The sequence below is a fragment of the Odontomachus brunneus genome, unplaced genomic scaffold (genome assembly GCF_010583005.1).
Source record: "Odontomachus brunneus isolate Ranch 3 - 2012 unplaced genomic scaffold, Obru_v1 Obru_scaffold_040, whole genome shotgun sequence".
Taxonomy (NCBI): Eukaryota; Metazoa; Arthropoda; class Insecta; order Hymenoptera; family Formicidae; genus Odontomachus; species Odontomachus brunneus.
Window position 1 is genome coordinate 251712 of NW_022639490.1, and position 6604 is coordinate 258315.

Genomic DNA, 6604 nt, shown 5'->3' on the forward strand with positions numbered 1-6604 from the left:
TATATATATATATATATATATATATATATATATATATATATATATTGTATTTATGTTGTCATATTCTTTCCTATTAACAATTATATTCGTTATTTTATTTCTATGTACTTCTTGTTGTTTGCACAACAATATTATTATTTATTAATAAAATATAAAAAGAACGTATAAATAAAAAAGAAACAAATGTAATTAATAAAAGGAAAGAATATATACAATGTAATAAATATATTTATGTATATTATATATATTCTATATGTATTATATATATTCTTTCTTATTATAATAATTATATTTCTTTTTTATTTTTATGTGCTCCTTATTATATTTATTGTTATATGACAATATTATTATATAAGAAAATAAAATAATAATAAGAAAAATAAAAAGAAACAAATATAGTTAATAAGAGGAAAGAATATATATATATATGTTTTTTGTAATTCCTACGCTTTTCATGTTATTTTATTTATTATTTAATTTTTATAATTTTTTTGTTATAACAAAACAAGAAAGAATAAAAATATATTATAGAATACGATAAAAAAGGAAATAACGTAAATATAGTAATAGGAAAAAAATATGCGTGAGAATAAATTGTATATAGCGGCGTGAAAAAAGGTACAAATAAAAAATATACGAAATTAAAAAAAAACAGTGAAGATATATCTCGAGTTACGAATAAAAAGATAATCTTTAGTAGTCAGTTGACGAGGGTCTGGAAGAAGAGCAACCCGCCACTGCCCGCTTCAAAAGTGCCTTCCAAATGCTACGCGGGAAGGAGCTACGCTGATCGTTCTCATTGATACATCAAGCCGCGTGCACGGACGGCGTAAACGAGCGGCGCGGGAAACGGTAAGAGCGAAAAGGAAAGGTGGGAGATTAAGACCGCAACGTACGTGGAACGGTTCTCCTTCGGTACGTCCTGGAAAGCTACCTGGAATTCCAGCGAATGGCGATGCCGTTGATCTCGTTGACTTCCCGTTCTCACTGGCGCATCCAGCGTGGGCTTAACGCGCGAGAACTCGCCGGCGAGACGGGCGAAGCGAAGAGGAGAGGAGAGGAGAGGAGAGCCGAGTCGACGCCGGAAGTGACAGGTGTCCCCTCGTTCCGAATCTAATCGAAAGACAACTACGATTTCGGCCCATTGTCCGTGTTATGGCGACGCGAGCCGACCCGTTGACCCTGAGACTTCTCGCGGGTTCTCATGACGGTTTTCTGAGAGGTGTAGCCAAATGTGTGTTGTGGCTTGTTTAATCGCGGAGTCGTGTACCGATCAGAAATTCGCGACGCGTTGGACAACAGGATAATCGACGAGACTCGACAACTTCAGTGACGATTCTTGCGTGGAATTTATAGGTTCCTGTTCTTTCTAGCTGAATTGTCTAAGCTGGTGTCTGACACAATAAGTCGGAGTGAGACAAATATATTCTGTTTCGTTCTAACTTATCGCACCATTTTGCACCTGTTCAGGTAGTTTAGCCTGAAGAACAGGTCTCAGATTTCATGATAAAGTGTGGATGTCCTAATAAACGTGGTTTCTCATTCCCCCTCTAGATGACAAAAGCATTTGAGTAAAATAATCGACAAGTCAGTCATCTTTGTCAAAATAAAACAATCGTCATGTGTGTAGTCACGAAATTTCAATCGATTGATAAAATTTATTATTAATCAGTATATAATCGATATTATTTTAGCCAATTCTAAAATTTATTATTAATCAGTATATAATCGATATTATTTTAGCCAACTAACAGTTTCATCGATTAATACTCAATACTGGCTATCGATTCTCGATCAAAACATTCTTGTTTTCATATTGAAATATTCATTTATCGGTGTCTGTGTGTGTGTCACCTTTATATCTCAATTATCCCGAAGATATTGAAAAATGTTTTGACGCAGGATTGACAAACTTTACCGCCGTTTAGACAGATATCCGACTAGAAATTGATCCCATGGTTCTGATCAGGTTGATTCCAATCAGTTATCCAGTTTGTATAAGGTGATGTTATTGGATCCTCATAAGTCATGCAGCGCAGTGTGGTAATCAGAAGCTTTACTAACAATAAGGATTGTTAATATTTAAGACCTCATTAATAATCAGAACTCGATCACATTGCGTTATACAAACTAAATACCAATTAGCATCAACTTGATCAGGACCATAAGATAAATTTCTAGTCGGACAGTGAGAATCAACGCAGCTAATACATTCGTCAAATCTGCCTTCTTCATTGAGGACAGAATCCCTTAAAGTATTTTCATTATATTTTGGTAAGATAGAATATAATCATCTGTACATATATAAAATAAAATGTTTGTCTGTTTGTATGTTCCCTATAAACTCTCCTAAACTCTTTGACCGATCTGGATCAAATTTTGTGTAGTTATACTCTCTAGAATTTTATAGAATATAGGCTACATGAAACTTGGCTATAATTAATTAATATAGGCTACACAACTATCTTCTCTTCCTGATTTTTGTGATAACGTTTTGTGATAACTTAATATAAGTAAATAGAGAATGATAATGAAAGTATAGACGTTCTAGATACACAAGAAGCTCGGGCAATGCTAGATAGTTTGAGCTAGTTTACCTACAATCATTAATCATTGCACACAATTGCAAACTAAAACAACTCGCTGATGACATCAAATAACTCCACAAGTTTTCCACTCATCACTCATCTCTTCTAAGAGAAATCAATCTCTCTTAAATTAACTTTCCAACAAATTTTTCACATCAAGTCGACATTATTGCCGGGACCTTATCTGCACTATCACGAGCACGCGCGGGAAATATTTCCGACTGGCAGGGCAGCTGCTTCTGCAAGGCTATTTCCACAAGGATACGTCCTATTCGATCGTTTACTGATGCATCTCTCGTGTATTAAATGCAAATCGAGTAGCGGCGGGACGGTTCCTCTAGAAAAAATAATACGAAGAAGAGGAAGAAAGGAACAAAACTACAGAGACTCCAGCAGACTCCGCGACGCCGATTGACGATTGTGAGGCTCGGTATCGAATAATTCGACGACATTCTTCGAGCGGCCTTGGCCGGTCGGGCGTTTCTGTCGATCGCGCTCGTTTGCACCTCGCGGCTCGTACCTGGACCGGCAGTCGCGATGTTATCTCGCGAACGCGAGAGGAGAAGGAGGCAATGCACAGAGTGCGACGGGAAAGGAGGAGGCGGTCGCGGCGGTTGCGCGAGGGGAACACCACACGACGTTTATGGAGAACGCCGCTCCAGCGATGTATTATGGAAAGCGAGCTGGCATTCCAACGAACGTCGTCGGACTCATTAACAATCCCGTGCGCGTCGGCGGCGCGGCTTCGTTTTCTCCTGAAATAAACAAACCCGCCGATATTGCGACACGAATCGAGCGGTTTATTGTTCACGGGGGAAGAATACGCGACGTGTCAGCTATTATCAATCCAGCGGTGTTAATAAACGTTTTGTCCCATTGTCTCCGCTACATTACATACATATCGCATCAGGAATGACGAGTTTTTGTCTGTGATCATTTTCAATTATTATTTTCTCTTTACCATGGGCGAACGTCTTTTGTTAACAGGTGAATGATTCATCTTTTCATTTTGTTCCAAAAGTGTATATTGTCTGATTATATTGAGCAATTATTTATTGCGAAGCCAATCGAGTGCTCGCCAATGGTTTCAACGAAGCTGCGAACGGTGCAAACTACCGCGACCATTTATGTACTCATGGCTTCAACAACACGCCGCTTTAATTCGTTATATTATATAACTTGAAGCAACTATACACTTAAAAGTTCTTAAAAATAATAGCATTTTTGTAAGTAAATTTAAGAATTTGATATTAAAATTAATAATAGTGAAGATTTTTGTAACATTAGGATTATTGGTTATAAATTATAGTTATAATTTTCATATTTCTTATGAAATCTAATATTTTCTATCTTATATTTCATGTTTTCTTATTAAATTCCATATTAAATTATGAAATATTATAACACGTTATGATATGTTAGAATAATTTTTCTAATATATCATAAATACGAGACTATTTCGGTCACGTAACTTGAAAGATTCAGCTTGCAAAGCATCGTGGCCTTTATCGAGATTTCAACGGAGCTATCCAGAAGTCTATTTTTCATAATAGCATTTCTAAATTATTATAAAAACATTATAAAAAATAAAATCTGATTATGATTTTTCATAACTTTGGGTTATTAAATATAATATTAATTTTACTATTATTTTTTATAACATAGTTATGTAAACAAACTTCATATCCCAGTTATTAAATTTAATAGGGATTTTTCTAACAGTGTAGATATTAAATATTGATTTCAGTATTCTCATGCGTTGACTTTTGCAGGATGATTCCACCTTCTAGGGATGGCTTCCATTTAGACTTAAATATTAAAATCGAAACCGACAAATTATTTAAACTTATCTTGTGTCTGATTCATTTGGAAAGAGAGGAAAACACGCCTATGCCTTCATGCTATTCAAATTTTTACGATTTTAAAAAAGTGACGCGTTATGTTTTCAATTTGATGCAACAACAGATATCAAGTTTTGATGTTATTACGTTCACACATCGATTTTCACGATATGATTCCACCCTCAAGAGGCGTTTCCCATTTTTAAACCACAACTACTCTTTGACGCAACTACAGATACTAAATTCTGACTTCAGTATCTTCATGTGTTGATTCTCGCGGGATCGATGATTCCCTCAAGAAGTGATTTTCATCTTCAAATTAAAACAAGGAGAATAAAACGGACAAATTATTTACATTTATTTTCTGATTCGTTTGAAAGGAAAGAAAAACAAACCTATGCTTTCGTACTTCTCAAGTAATTGCGATTATAAGAGGAAATAGTGCGTTATATTATTAATTTGACGCATGTAGAGATATTAAATATTGGTCTCAGTATTCTCATTTCACGGTATGATCCCACCCTCAGGGATTATCTTCCACTTTCAGACTTGGATATTATGAGAAACGAAGTCGACGAGTGATTCGAGCTTATTTTAGTGTCCGATTCGCTTGAGAAGCAAAAGAAAAGAAAGGTAACAAGCGGACTGCACCGAAACGAAAGGCGAGAATTCGCGAACGTTTCGTAACGCTGCTGACACTCCGCTGTGATTGCGTACACTTCCGTCAGGTATGACGAGTCTCGACGGTCAATATGCGATGTATTCCTCCTGAGAGAACGTAAAACCAGGGACGATGGATGCCGTCGACCTCAACGGCAGCCGATGGTATCACACGCTTTTCATTCAGCACCGTCGCCAGGATTATTCAAGATACACCGAGCGAGCGCGCGCGAGTCCGTCGACCGTGCAGGTAGCCGAGGGGCGGCTCGGCTGAAACCCTCAAACCAGTTAACCCCCAGTTACCTGGCTCGCCTTCGCTCCTCTTCGACGTTCCTTCGGGGGTTACCGCGCGCACTCAACAGCTTCTACTCAGGGCGGTTCCTAGCCCTGGAATCCGCACGGCGACGTCATCGTCGGGAATAAATCCTCGCGAGACCAGCACTGCGCGAGCTCGGCCGGACACTCTCAGCAGTCGCCAACAGGAGATCACGCTTCGTCGTGGAACTCTCCCTGTCGCTCAGCACGCGGCCATTTTCGTAGCCACCGACCGGATGTTTGTGTTACGCGACCGTCGAGAGAGACCCGTCGTCGCGGAGGCGCGTGATCGACAGGTAAAAGAGCACACTTGCAACGGCAACAGCAGCAGCAGCAGCAGCAGTAACGAGGATGTAACCACCGCAGCACCACGGAACCGCGCAGTCGACTGACGACGTCCACTCCTGCCGACTCGCTTCTACTCGCCTCTGTACAGCAGCGAGCGAGCGAACGAACGAACGAACGAACGAACGAACGAGCGAACGAACGAACGCCGTGAGCGAAAACTCACTTTACGCTCACCTCCCACCTCCGTCGAAGACTCGCTCGCCTGCTTTCTTACCTGGCTGCTCGACCCCGCTCCCGCCGCCGTCCCCGGCTCGCTCGCTCGAATACCTGCGTTCCCTGCGAGCGAGGAGAACGAACGAGCGAGCCAACGAGGGAGCGAGCGAGAGAGCGAGAGAGCGACTTGGCTCTCGAGGACTCCGCGGGGATGAATTACGTGGAGTCGACTCGGAGGAGTACTCTCGCGTCGCGTCGAGCAGATGGAGAGGACTACTCTCCGCGTCTCTGGACCCTTACTATCTTTACTACGTGAGCCCGGTACCTGTCTTCCAGGCGCATGTTTCTCTCGCTGGCGAAAGCCGCCGACCAAAATTGCCTCCAACTGCCGCTGAACTTAAGGGGATGCTGAGGTCGAACTCGAACGATGTCGATAACGCAGAGACGATCGTTACTAAAGCCTGATCTACAATATGGCCTTTGCGTTCTGTTTCTTGTTTTCTGTGTTTCTCTGGCTTAAAGCTTAAGGTTTGAGACAGGAAGAGATAAAGAGAAGGAAGCAAAGAGCATATTGTAGATCAAGCTTCAAGCCTGATCTACAATATGCTCTTTGCATTCTGTTTCTTGTCTTCTGTCTTTCTCTGCCTTAAAGCTTGAGGTTTGAGACAGAAAGAGAAAAAAGCAGGAAGCAAAGAGCAT

General features: G+C 40.3%; 1 protein-coding gene across 3 annotated transcripts in view; it reads right to left on the reverse strand.

Moving 5' to 3' along the window:
* Nucleotides 1-5897, reverse strand: part of LOC116844219 — an 84548-nt gene extending 78651 nt beyond the window's left edge. For 2 of the 3 annotated variants that reach the window (XM_032815444.1, XM_032815442.1), the window contains exon 1: nt 5393-5893. The gene's annotated coding sequence lies outside the window, so the exon portion shown is untranslated. Of the gene's footprint in view, nt 1-5392 lie in introns of all 3 variants that reach the window. The other variant, XM_032815443.1, reaches the window with a different exon arrangement.
* Between the last annotated feature and the right edge of the window lie 707 nt (nt 5898-6604).